The 13,951-nt window shown below is 36.2% G+C and overlaps 1 protein-coding gene across 7 annotated transcripts in view; it reads right to left on the bottom strand.

Moving 5' to 3' along the window:
* LOC107220973 (protein-tyrosine sulfotransferase) overlaps nt 1-13,951 on the bottom strand; it is a 280,227-nt gene that overhangs the window by 103,577 nt on the left and 162,699 nt on the right. For 5 of the 7 annotated variants that reach the window (XM_046739179.1, XM_046739175.1, XM_046739174.1 and 2 more), the window contains one exon: nt 7,925-7,981. The exons of the other annotated variants lie outside the window; for them this stretch is intronic. The gene's annotated coding sequence lies outside the window, so the exon portion shown is untranslated. The remainder of the gene's footprint in view (nt 1-7,924; nt 7,982-13,951) is intronic. 7 annotated transcript variants of the gene reach the window in all.

The following is a 13,951-nucleotide window of genomic DNA, read 5'->3' as shown; positions in this document are numbered from 1 at the left end:
TCCGAAAAGCCCATAACGCCGATTAATTTGAAATTTCGTACATCCGTGTATTTCAACTAACTCATCACGAATACGATAATGAAAATACCCACAAATTTGATTTTCAAGGTCAAAACTCGTAAAAAATGATCTTTGAAGAGTTTTTCTATTTTATTTTGCTAAATATCGATCTTGGAAGAAAATGTCTTTCACAAAGATTGTAGCCTACAAAAAGTCTCATCTTTTATGTTGTGTACAGTTTTGGTTTGCAATAATTTTCTTTCGAGAAAAATATATGGGATAACGCTCCAATAAGTACGTTTTTCCAAAACTTTCCATTAGTTTCTATATTGTCTACTCACGAATTTGACCGCGGAAAGGTTGGAGTTTAGTCTTCAAAGTGCATGTTTTTTACTTTTATTTTTGCAACGGTGCGTTGTGGTTCTGGTTATGCATTTGTCCCACGTCCATAGAACTTATTCGAACCTTTGGGCGGCGCAAGTCACCTTCCGCCTTTTCGTAAGCGATGATAGGTTGTGATTTCGGTTATGCCCTCGTCAGACAAAGGCTCGCAAATTCGGGAAATATGGCCTCATATTCCCGCAAAGGCGTTTAAAGGCAATAATATGCTATTCTCGATCCGCTTTTGAGGTCAAAAAAAAAAAAAAATTAACATTACGGTTGAGCCTGAAATAAACTTTATTTTATTCGTTGAATGATAAAATATAGCCGGTTATTTTGAGCAACAGTCGCGGTTATTTGGTGATTAGATTTTATTTATAAGACTTGTAGATGTAACGACGCTTTGAAATGCTTCGATTGAAAAGCGGATTTACTTGTATCAATGAAAAGTGTAACAAACTATTCGAATGAAACATACCAATCAAGGGCTAGCTCATTTTTGCTACATCATGTACAAAATTACCGATGTTCTAAGTTGCTGCTGAACTATTTCAAATGCAACATCTATGTTAAGGTGAGGAAACAATTTTTTTCAAAAAGTGTTTCATGATCTTCGTGCAATATTTTTATTGGTGTTGTCATAGAGGTGCAATACCACGGTATCATACCAAACACAAATCCAGTGTCCCGTCAGTCTCGGGCCGTGAAATAATATCTGCAAGCATGCTTCATTTTGCGATACTCTTCGAATCGGTTCCGGTATTTGCAGCCATCGAAGTACTCCGCATACAATACGGAGTATGTTGTTCTAATATTTATCTATTGCAATATTCGTATCCAATAACATACCTAGTTGGCCAGGAACCAACCAAGGATCGCACGGCTTAACTTATTTACGAAATTATTGTAATTTCCAGTTCTAGCGACATCGATATTGATGAAAACAGTCTCACGATGGCTCATTTTACTCTTAATTCTTACCGGAATTGCGCAAAATATCTCAGCTATGCACATTTTAGCCCCTGAAATGCGGGAAATGTGGGAATAGTAACACGTGTCAAAAAACCACACATTTTTTTTTACTACTTTCGAGATAGGATTAACTTTCCTGAATTTCGCAACAAAAGAGGGATGCGAGTTTGCTCGATCGGCAAGGGTAGGAGTAGTACATGACCCTAATGTAGTACATGTACTACATGACCCTAATGCACAGGTTGACGTGATGAAGTGAGGTGAAATATTACGAAGCGGAGAGAATGAACGAATAAATTGAAATTTATTCCAGTTTACAATCTGGTAGGACCAAACTTCCTTAATTGTTCTTTACAGATTTGATAACTGTCCGGACAGGAGAGTCAAAGTCAGGTTCTACTGCCTCGATTAAATTTGAATAACAGATCGTTGAAGCATTCAATTACTCCCTAAAATTCTAACCACCGTACATTCTGGATACATCAGCGAGATTAAGTTTTGGAGGACAATTTAATTCACCGTTCATTCAAACAAAGCCTCCAATATATCTTGCTTCGGTGTACCTAAGTTAATTAACATCCTCTTACACGTATAACGATGAGCTTTATTTGTCGTGGTTTTGAGAAAAATAGATCTCAAATCTATGTGTGATATTTTATTTGAAACGCAGATGCTCGATAAATTAATTAATTTATTTATTATTCAAATAAGTGGTATCATTGTTCTTTGCGAGATAAAATACTGTTGAAGGATCGCAAAACCCAGGTGCCGTTTTCGAACAAACTGAACTTTTTGGAACAGCGAAAAAACGTTCGCATTTTTGCAAATGTACACAGAATCCTTTGAAAAATAGCCTTTGTACCACTTGGTGAACTGAACTAAATAGCGGAAGGCAAGGTCGAGAAAAATTCACTCAATCGTGAGAAAAACATTCTTAAAAATTGATCTACGTCAGAAAAGCCGAAGTGAATCCTCATTGTAAAATTGTCTACCGGACCAAAATGAAGTTTTAGTATGAGTCGGAGTATGAAAATGTAAAAAAAGAAAACGATAATGTCAGGTCAAAACCAAATATGTAATAGAGGCTCAGCTTAAACAAGGTTGATTTAATCAAAGCTGTTCAAAACATGTATCGGTCAAAATTTGGAATGATGACACACTGTTAAAAATGTTCGTAAATTTGTTACATTTACTACACAAAAGTGTGGCTGAAAAAAAAATGGTGTGATTTAAAGTGAGTCACTATAAGCATTCTCATTGAATTTGCAATAAAATTTTCTGATTTTGTTCAACTTGGTTGCAGAAACACAAAAGCGAATTTTGAATTGAACTAAAATATTATATGTGATGAAATGTATTATATTTGTAAACTTACTATACATATTGCTGAATCTACGTGACGAATGTACAAAGAAATTCGACCACAGCCTATTAAAATTAAAAATCTATTGCGGCCTTAGGAATTAATATACATCTGTATTAATTTAAAAAAAAAAAATATATATATACATATATATACATGATGAAAGTACGAAAATTCTAGACATTTTATCCATTTGGATAGAAACAATAATTCAGTTTTGTAATCGTGCGTGAATATCGCCAATTCATATAATATCTAAGAAAACTCCGCATTCATCTCAAGTAAATCGTGTTTAGGAATTTTGTCTTTGTGAGAGCGTTAATGTATATTGGCGAATTTTGTTTTTCCGTAAATAAATAATAACCAACCGAAATCCAGGCCATAACATCTGATTTTTATATATATATATATAAATAATTTGCCTTTCGTTCCCGGTCTATAGAAATTATAAGATTTGTTGCACTAATATAACATCGATCGAGGTAATGAATTCAAAACTAAATGTTATCTATAATCTTCAACTTTTCGGTCACCCTTTCCCCGTAATGAAAATTGACGATTTTTCGGAAAAACTTCCTAGCTTTTCGGTGGAAATTTTACGTCTAGCACGAGTTAGCAGATTGCTCTCTAATCTTCAACTATAGTCATACGTTCTTCTTCCCATCTACTATCTCTGAAGTCATTTGTCACTCGGCCAACATCTAAATTTCCCTCTCTTTCGACAACCAAACTCGGCTTTTTCCCTAGGACGAACAATACGCTTCCACATCATCTCATTGTACTCTTCGTGTATTTTACAGTATATCAATTATATAACCGATCAACAAACTCCCAAGATATCAGTTCATTTCATCTCCTGTTTTCATTCGTGAGTGTGCGTCGTGTGACGTGTTACAATTCCAAAAAGGGCCATGATACATCACGGCTGGGTATGGATGTGACTCGGTCATCGACAGCCACTCGTTTTGATCAAAGCCATTTACCCATAACAAAATCATTTGAATGTTGTTTTTCTCGTTCGTGAAACCTCGAAAATATTGATTTTTCATAAAATTTTATTCTCGGTATGACGTCACTTCTTGTGACAAAGGGTGCAACTAAATCGAATAAACCAGCTGTACGTGTACATACATACTCTCAGAATTTCGTGATGGAACTATATGTGTAAATGCACCCTCATTACTAAGATGAAAAAGAGAAAACAGGAAGATTGTGGTATTCTAAAAAGATTGATCTGTCGAAATTTATTCAAAACTCACGATATGTGCCAGGACTGATTAATTTGAGGGCAAACTTTTCCAATTCTTTGATAATTACCACCGCTAATTATCCTTATTTTTTATACTTTTCTATAGCAGTAAGAGAGTTTTGTCGAATGTGCAAGTAAATATTTTCTCGTCTGTAATACAGAGATGAGGAATTTTGTAATATTTTAATCACAGGGTTTTAATAACGTTCTCGCGATCCTAATGAATTCGGGTATCAGGCGCTCCGTAAAATTAATCCTTTGCAATGATTGGTTATTCTGATTGAGAATGCGGGCCGGAAAAGACTATAACGTAAAATAACGAAACGGCAATTACGTAAGTATTATATATTCAGTTTGTGAATTTATACACCGAGGATTGCAAGCGGCAAATTAATCGGTTCGTTAAGCTGCCGCAGCTGACCAATTCGACCGAGCTCAACCATTTTATCAACGTCATATAAATTCGACAAAATGAATCAAGGATGAAGGAGTGATAAGCTGTGCCGGCATATACCTGTATACATTTACGCGCGGAAAAAAATTTCCGGAATTATATTTACCAAATTCGGCAACATTAAAATCCATGGAAAATTAAGTTCTCACGGCTCGCCTCGTTTCGCCTTTGCTTCGCACAATTTTTCTCGTCTCTTCAGGATTCACTGACGAATCTGTAGGTAACCTTTTATTGACTTTGAAGTCTCTTTGCCCGCATAATCAAGGCATCAAGTATAGACATACAATGCACTGAGAAAAATTTCATTCGTTACAGTGACTAGAAAAATTTAGTAAAACAGGTATCGTTGAAAAAACTGTTTGAATATTGTTGGAATTACAAAAAACGAGGTACGCGTAACCATTTTGCGCTGTCGTCGATCTTTTTTTGGTAATTGCAACGCAAAATCAGTTTCTGAGGTTTACGTCAATTTATTCTTGCACAAGCATTGAATTTTCGCAACAATTGCAAGAAAATATAGCAACAGTGATCGTAATGAGAAAGAATAGTAACGGATACTAGATTTTCTAGTAACAGTTAGAAAACTCATTTTTATTTTCTACCTAGAACTATATTTTTCGATTGTGGTTAGAAATGAACATAGTCAAGGACTGAGCGGTAACCGGAACTAAAAATTTCTTTCAGTGTCTGTATAATATATCTAGACGTCTCAATTTCTTTGATGACTGAGAAGTTGCAAGTATTAGGTACGGAAGCGAAAAAACATTCATCTGCGTAGATATTTTGACACAAAAATTGAGACATTTTTTTTATCCAAAAAGGTAAATCAAGAAACCTAGCAGCGAATAAAATCATGAGTGCGGTTGGAAAACTGTTGCAAATGAAAAAAAAGAAGTTACAACTGACTTCGTCGAAGACATTCAACAGCCGTGAGTCGAATTAAATCAAATAACAATTGCATTATTTATCCCCTAATTGAGAACAAATTTTCGTTAGTGTAAAAACGTTTGTAAATGATTTGTTCATTGTGCTTCGAGAGGTAGAGTCATTGGAGGCCGGAGGGTGCATGTTATTGATTCCAGCAACTGTATTTAATGAAAACTATAAAAGAGAAGAGATTGTGGCAAAAACAGAATAGCTAGCCGAATATATTATAGCAGACCTATTGAAATCATTACGAACGTAGACTGAACAATACGAAGAATGGGTTTGATCGGTTCGATGGGAAATTATTGGTTTTGCATTAGTGGAAAATAAACACGCATCTACACAGCATGTGTATACATGAATTATATTTTTCCCTGCTCTATATTCAAATCACAACGAGCTGCGCTGGTTAATTGCAAAATGGTAGCGATCCATTAATTACGTGGCTCGCGTCAGCAAAAAGAGGTAACATAATTAATTTATTTCGCGAGCCTAACGGGCAAAAGTGTAATTTTTACGGTCGAGGGCAACGCATATTATCCAGCAAGACTCGTTATCACCCGGCATGAATGTGTTATTCCTTGCTGAATATACGGAAGGCAGAGTCGAGAGAAAAATCTCAAAGAGAAGTGAAAAAATAGTACTTGATGAAAAATTGCGAAATGACGCAAAAATCAATTTCTTCGTATAAACTATACTAACAATAAGTGACGCGAGACTACAGAATGCTAAGAAATGTGTAGATGTTAAAAATCGGGTGTTCCGTTTAAAACTGCGTGTTAGCATATTTCGAAAACTAATGAAGAGACGTTTCAGCCGAGAGTTCAATGATTTCGAAATAGACACAAATTAGCAGTACTAGCTCGACTACCCTTTTCACGACATCTAAGCGACGTCTATTTTTTCAAACGACAATTCATTTTTTACTACTCGTCACTTACGTAGTGGAAAGAAACGTATTGTTTTCAGCAAAAAAATGATTCTAGATCATTTTGTCATATCTTTATGTTTCATCACCTCCGGAAACCAGAAATCAAAGTTCGTGGGGACTCGATCGTCTCCCGAACGGCCGTAGATGGGGATCCAAAATTTACAGGATGTCCTCGGTTAATATCAAAGTGAAAATCTTTCATTTTTGGCTATTCCAACTTCCAGTTGTTCAGTGTGCGGTGAATAATTCCTGGCAACCAAATCATAAGAAATACCAAGCAAGCTTGCTGGTCACGATTTATGGTTTTCAATAAAATTCACACCGAGAAAAATTTCATTTGTTACAGTAACTAGAAAAATTCAGTAAAACAGGTATTGTTGAAAAAACTGTTTGAATATTGTTGAAATTACGAAAAACCGTGTACACGTCACCATTTTGCGCTATCGTCGATCCTTTTTTGGTAATTGATGAAAAAACGTGTTCATCTCAACTGCATTAATAAATCGTTTATTGTAAAAAACCTGCAATCTTTTTCTTGACTATATTTAGGTTTGACCAAATAAAACACGTAATTCCTGTTACAACGAAATAGTCGCGATTAAGATCTTCCAAAATTATCACCATCCACAATCGACCTTTTCTACTAAAGTTCGAAACGTTTTTGTACTTCACTTATATTTCAGACTATCTTAATGGGTTATTTGAGAGAGGCCGCTTCGTAAATATCAGTAGTGGGCGACCTGCTTCGGAGGCAATTCATCTCGTGAAAAAAGTTTTGGAATATTACACGCTTCCAAAGATACATACATACACAAGAATCAATATTTCCTATACGTTATGCAGCTGTACAGGTATAAGGATGCGTGTATAACGCATAATGCGCTGGAATTATTCAAGAGTGTGACAAAATATTATTTGTAAAATAAATTGCGTTATTTTTCATCCGAAGTAACATATTGCGCAACTCGGGCCACCGCAAGGGTGGCGCCTCAGTAATGGCACTTCGATTTTTTATGAAAAATATCATTCGATATCGGAGGACGCGGACATTGAATTTATGACGCATGGACGAGTTCGTATGGCTATAGGTATACCAGTTGCCCGCCTAGAAGACCGTGAGTAAAATAGACATCAGGAATCGTAGGAAAATATATTGTGTTTGTAAATCGCCGGATACATTTCCGATCATCCCTTTAATGGTAACATGTATCACGCGTTTTTTTTCGATCTACAGGTATAGCGACGAACATTATGTGGGGGCAGTCTCCGTTAGTTTGGTGACTTATTTTTGGATTTTTATACATGTAATAATTGTTCAAAGTGAATTTTTAATGCCATCCATTTCTATTTTTTTTTTCGCTCAAAACAGCCGTTGCGGTAAGGAAAGTAAAATATGAGATATGTTGCATTGCAAAGATCAGTCGCGAAAAATATTCTATGAGATCAAAAATTTTTTCATCCTGGACTTACCTGATCTTTGATAGGTATACTTATCGAGTTCAATTATTTTATATCAACTATACCTGATGAAAATTTTCTATAAATAGTATTTTTTTAATCAATGTATCGTACTTTTGTGCTTACGTACATTTATTTCTGCATTTATTGAAATCAAAAATATCATTATATAAAGATTTAGAAACTAACCTTTAGTAGGCGTCAATTTCAATTTTGATCCGGCCGCCTTCCAAAACAATTTCGAACCTGCGATAGAAAAAATATACATTGTATACCAACTTATCTATTAAGCGGAAAGGGTGCCTGTAACCATGAATTTTTCTTCATTCAAGTAAAATGGGTTTTTTTACAGCCAAATGAATTCTAAGGCCTGAACGACGAGATTATTGTTACATATTTTTCCCTTTTCACGATTAAATGCGGCGGTTGAGGACTTTATTTAGAATGTGGGTTTGAAGATTCATCGTTTAAGCTTCATTTAAATACAATTAGCGAACGGAGAACCGATGTACGATAATTTGTAGTATTTCAAGTGGTCGGTTAAGTTAAGAACTTTCTTCTCCTCCTTCAGCTCACAGATATGTAACATTTTTGCCCATAGGTTGTATGAGCATGAAAATAACATGGGAAGGAACACGAGGGAGAATGTCCATCAGGCTATATTTTTTCCATGATGTATGGAATTTCCGTACGTATAAAAATGACATAGAAATTCGCTCGACCCAAGCGAAACTTACATTGGAGATAAAAAAAGAAGGTATACCGGTTTAGCGAAGATAACGCGGTAGTCTGATACCTAACAAAATTCTTGAAAGTTTGTAAATTCAAGAAAGGATGATCAGCCATCAAACAGCACTCGCACCGATTTATATCTACGATGCACAAATAGTGGGAAAAAAATATAATTCACCAATAAGGTTATTTTTCACTCAGTAATTATTACGTGACAGGACACTTAGGGGCATAAACTTAGAGAGTCGTAGCACTGTATGAATTTGTAGTTCTCGTAGAAAAGACTCGAACGAATAAGACGCGTAAGACACAGTACAAAAGCCGGAGAGCTTTTTTCACTAGCATGGTTGTTTTTCACGTAATCTGAAAAGTCGTGTTGCGAAGAACCGAACGTTGATGCGGAATTCAAATAGATTCAGTAAGTGGTGAAAAAAATATCCTTATTTACAAAATTGTGACATTAGTTTTGAAAAACAAGTAATATTTTCATGATATAACCACTCTGGTATGAGATTGATGATAGTGTAATCAATAATGTATTTATTAACGCTGAATTTTAGCCTAGATACGTATATAAAGAAGTCTAGATATATGTAGCTGTTGCCCGCGACTTTGTTCCTGGCATGCGTTGCAATGCCACTCAAAGAAAGAAAAGTGTTTTAAAAACACACGAACTGCCACTAAACTATATGAAATGGGCTCATTTGTTGAAACGACTCACGCGCCACCTATTCTAAAATGGTTGTACTAATCCACACGGAGGAAAATGAATTCTTGAATCAACGAAATAGATTTTGTTCGAGTCCATTCATTTCAATCTAGTATCCCTTATTTGTTCCAAATACGATAACTTCAATTAAATAATTTCAATTTAGTTGGTTTGTCAAAATGATTTGTTCAAGCGCATTCCTTGATCCAACATAAGCTTTTCTTGTCACGATCGAGTGAGCCTATTCATGTGTTTCCGGAGTTAAGTCAACTAAATATCATTTCATTTGAAGTTTATGTATTGTCCCTCCAAGTCGCATTTTCGCTGACGGAAACAATTAGGTACTTCAAATAAAATAAGTTCGTAAATCTAGCCAGAAAAAAAGTTACATCGATTGAATGCCATACTTTGTTGATGTAATCGGAGCTTGTTTGGCGTAACTGGTTGAATCAATTGCACTTATTTTTTGTTTATTGAGATTCAGTTAGCGGCCAACTGGGGCGCTGTAGGTTTCTCTGTGTTGCCAACATAACTGTCTAGTGTAAAAAATTAGCCGTCTCAGATTCATTGCCCCCCTCCCCCCCCCCCCCCCCAAGTTTACACACTCTCTTGCCGTTCTAACGCAGGCATACCGATCGTGAGCCGCTTGTACGGCGTATCCTAAATTGGATACAAACATCCGTCACCATGACGAGGTACGCTCACTGAGCAATTCATGCAAAGTGCTTACGCCGAGCAAGGATCTGCCAGCCTATTTTATCATATCATTTTCACACCAAGTAAAAGGCACCATTTTGTTTACATTATACCAATCGTATCGTTTCGATAAACACGGTATTCGTGGAATATAAGGCACCGTAACCGACGACTGGTGGTGCATTCCTCCCCAATGGAAACATAGGTTATACGGCAAACATCCCACCGAACCTACCAGACCGAGTTGCAACAACGAACCCTGGTCAACTCCTGGATACCCACAAACTGCGCAACTCGGGGTCGAGCAAATACCGCGTCACGTCCGGCGGAAGCTCGACGGTTACAATTTGAACTATGGTACACCTCGGTATGCCCAAGATGAATAGATGCATCCTTGAAGCAAGGAAGTGCAAGAGCTCACTGTCCGTATACGTGCCTTATCTTTCGTGTTGATTGTTTATTTCTGCAAAGAAGTTTAGGCACGTACGTGGACTTGGCAATAAATATTGATCTCAATATGGTATCCACTTAAAGGTATTACTTCCAATATTTATTCAAGAAGTCAAGTCGTCGGTTAAGGTCGTTATTCTTCAATTTATTGACATTGCGATCGGGAACCCAGGCGAAACATTGTCAGGCTAATACAAAATGATGTACAATATCAGAAAATATGCTTGAATCAACAGAGAAGTATAAACCACAAAGTAGGACTGAGTATACTTAAATATAGAGGATCTTGAATGATCGACCGGTATTTGACGTCAAACCATCGGAACATCGAACTTGACCTCTTGGGATTCTAATGTCCAATAGATTTTTTGGATTGCTTTGGTTAAAAATGATACCACTAATTTTTCGAAATTTTTCGGCCATTTCGTAAAAGTTGTAATGATTCAAATTCAACCGCTCAATGAGCCCGACACGAGCGGATGAGATTTGGCGCACGGAGTGGGACACCTGGTGCGTGTCGTCACTAATTTCAAATATAGCCAGAAGAAGAGGCTCTTGGTAAACGTCTCTCTAGGAGGAAGGAGGTGCGGAGGTTCCCATCTCCAAAATTGAATATCAAATACCAAGAATCGACGAAGGTGTAGTAAAGATAAATTTTACTATAAAGAAAGACTTTTAAAACTCAAACAGCAAAAGCATCAAAAATCACATAAAAATTAGAGAGAGACGATTTAAAAAGAAGAAACAATCTAAAATCAGAGTGATGTTCAAGAGTGTATGAAAGACAAATATTTGCAATTGTTTATAAATTTAACAATATACACCATTTTAAACAATATACGCATGGAACGAATGAACGATGGAATGGATAAACGAATGAATCTCAAATATAATCACGGCTCGTGTTTTAATATATCAATAAATAAATTAAATTGTGCTATGCTAGTCGTGCCTTACAAAATATACGGGATGTTCATTCATTAATTAATTAAATATATAATTTCAAATTTCAATAAATTCTTATAAAGTGTGGCGACCCGAAGTATCATTGACATGAGGATGCACATTTTTAAAATCCTACGTATCTTCATTACAGCGATGCGGAAAAAAAATCTTGTGCACGAACAAGATTTGAATGAAATTGTTACCCTCATCTTAAAAAAATACCAATTTCACCTGAACGAAGCAAAGTTAATTCTCACAGAAATTTTACCTAGGGTTTTTTACACTGATTTGGAACTGTTTTGGAAAGTGGCAAGATCAAAATTGAATTTGACGCCTACTAAGATGTTTTCGGAGATTCCATGAAAAGATATTCTACATTAAAATCTGAAAGTAACAGTTTCAGGAATGTTTTACAGGGCTGAATTAGTGCATTTTGACCTATTCACAAGTAAGGAGAAAGCGACGAAACAGCAACGTTGCGTTTTTTTTTCATTCGGTCACAACATTACCTTAACATGGCGCATTTTTTATTTTATTTTTTATTTCTTTCTCTCCGGTGTTTGAACTTTATTATTTTCAAATTTTATTCCCCCGCGATAAAATTACACGTGTTACGAGCGTCAACAGCAGATTGACGGGTAGGTGAAATGTGACGTGAGCCGGTTTACGCTCTTTTTTCAGAAATCGATTTATAATAGTATTTCACTTCACGCTTCTCAGTCCGTATTATTATTATAGCCCTAAACGTGGAAGCGGAAAGAACATTCAAATACAAATGATTAAAGAAATCAGAAGACAGATGTTTTTCTCATTTTTCATCATGGTGGGATTTCATCGTTCTCCAGTGTAATTGATATTATAATTGTGAAGAAAATGATACATTGATTCTATAACCAATGCAGCGCTTTACAGGGTCTTACGATTTTTCATCGCGAAGCTATATTCAACGCATGAGTCAGAGAACAGTGAGCGCGTATAAACTGTTATTTAAACCGGGAGATTAGTGGTTGTTTGGGCATTCAAAGTTTTGCATCGCATCGTGATTCAGAGAGATTCGGTTTTTGACTGCGAGAAACAACCTCTGGGACCAGAAATCGACGGAGTACATGAAAAAATCATCTCATATATCACACTTATGTCTCTCAATTCCATGACCTTATTGTTAGCAACGCATAATGCGTGACATTATTAGTGTTAAACGTATCCGAAAATGGGAAGAATGCAGAAAAGATAAAACGATCAAGCGTTTCAAATGAAATACTGCTAAATATTTTTTAAGCCTTGAAGCTCGCGGGGAAAATTGGATCGAGACCGAGACGTATTGATAAATACTTGATTCGCGGGTAAAGTGGTGGCTGAATGTCGTTTCAAGATTCATAATAACGAGCTGGCATGAAAAAATGAAGAGGCAAGATGTCCTCCTCTTTCTGAAACACCGATAAAAAAAAGTTTCTTTACTTTCTTTAGGCGTCGAAAGGTGTTTGCGACGAAATTAATTTTACTCAAGGTGGAAGCTATATCGTGTCGAAGAAGAAGTTGAGGTCAACAAATTGTTCATTTATTTAAACATATCGTTGATGAAATATAGAAATACTGATATTGACTATGACATAAAAATTACCAGTGTACAAATTAAACTACGAAAACAGTTGGCTTAAATTAAATACATTATACAACGTCATGTTACTGCAAAATGTGAAGTAAGAGAATGCGCAACGTTGTTGATGCAAGAAAAATTAGATACCCGTTCGGGACGGCTGATCGCAGGCGACTAAATTTTGGGTATGTGGAAAGCAGGCACACGGCTTCGGAGTCTCAGAATGTGCTACTCTAACAATAAATAACATTTGATATCATAATATAGTGTTCGTCAATTTACAGGGCATGGGTTAAAAATCCTAGAAGGTCTTTGCAGTAGCAACATACGGAGTGTCCGGTGTTTTAATAGTCCTTTCAGACCCTGGGAAAGTTTATTTCAGTTACTTCACCACCGGGCACATGTGCATTTTCTTTGTTTTGCTAAAATTTTACGCGAGCAAAACCAACGTCGTATATTTCACTCCGCAGCAATGGAGGGTGGGTCACGTTTTAACCTGCAGGTGCCTGGCAGCAAGAATACCGTTTATATTTTGCGTTTATGAATTAGGTATGAGAATAGTACCCGCGGGAAGAAATTCATAAGCGAAGTACATTTTCTTGGGGAATTCAAACGGTGTCTGCACACTCGTACGCTCGGACGGAGTTATCCACCTTGGTGGTTTTTCCGTAGGCTGAAGCGACTGTTTCGACGATATTCAAACCTGAAAAATAAAACGATCTCCTTTCCCTCGCTACGCCATAAGAGATAGATTTACGTTAGAAAAGAAAACAATTTACACGTACTTGTTTCAAAGTCTTTAAAAAGACACTACCTTTAAACCTCGATTCTGCGTTGAAAAGGTGAAAAATAACGATCAACGTGTTTGGAAAGGAAGTGACTATGAAAATGAAGGTACTGAACGATGATTTAAAATAGTCGCAATTTTTTTGTGCCGAAATATCTTGACTGTATTAACACAGAATTATCTATATCGTTTAAAAATCTAGATTTAGTTTCAATTCTTGAAATTCATGTAAAAAAGCGTTCTGAAGTTTTGTATAAAGCATATTCATTCTGACGTGAATTACGAAAGTCCAACGGGTCA

Source organism: Neodiprion lecontei, chromosome 4 (genome assembly GCF_021901455.1).
Source record: "Neodiprion lecontei isolate iyNeoLeco1 chromosome 4, iyNeoLeco1.1, whole genome shotgun sequence".
Lineage (NCBI taxonomy): Eukaryota > Metazoa > Arthropoda > Insecta > Hymenoptera > Diprionidae > Neodiprion > Neodiprion lecontei.
This window is presented reverse-complemented; position numbering and strand designations above follow the sequence as displayed.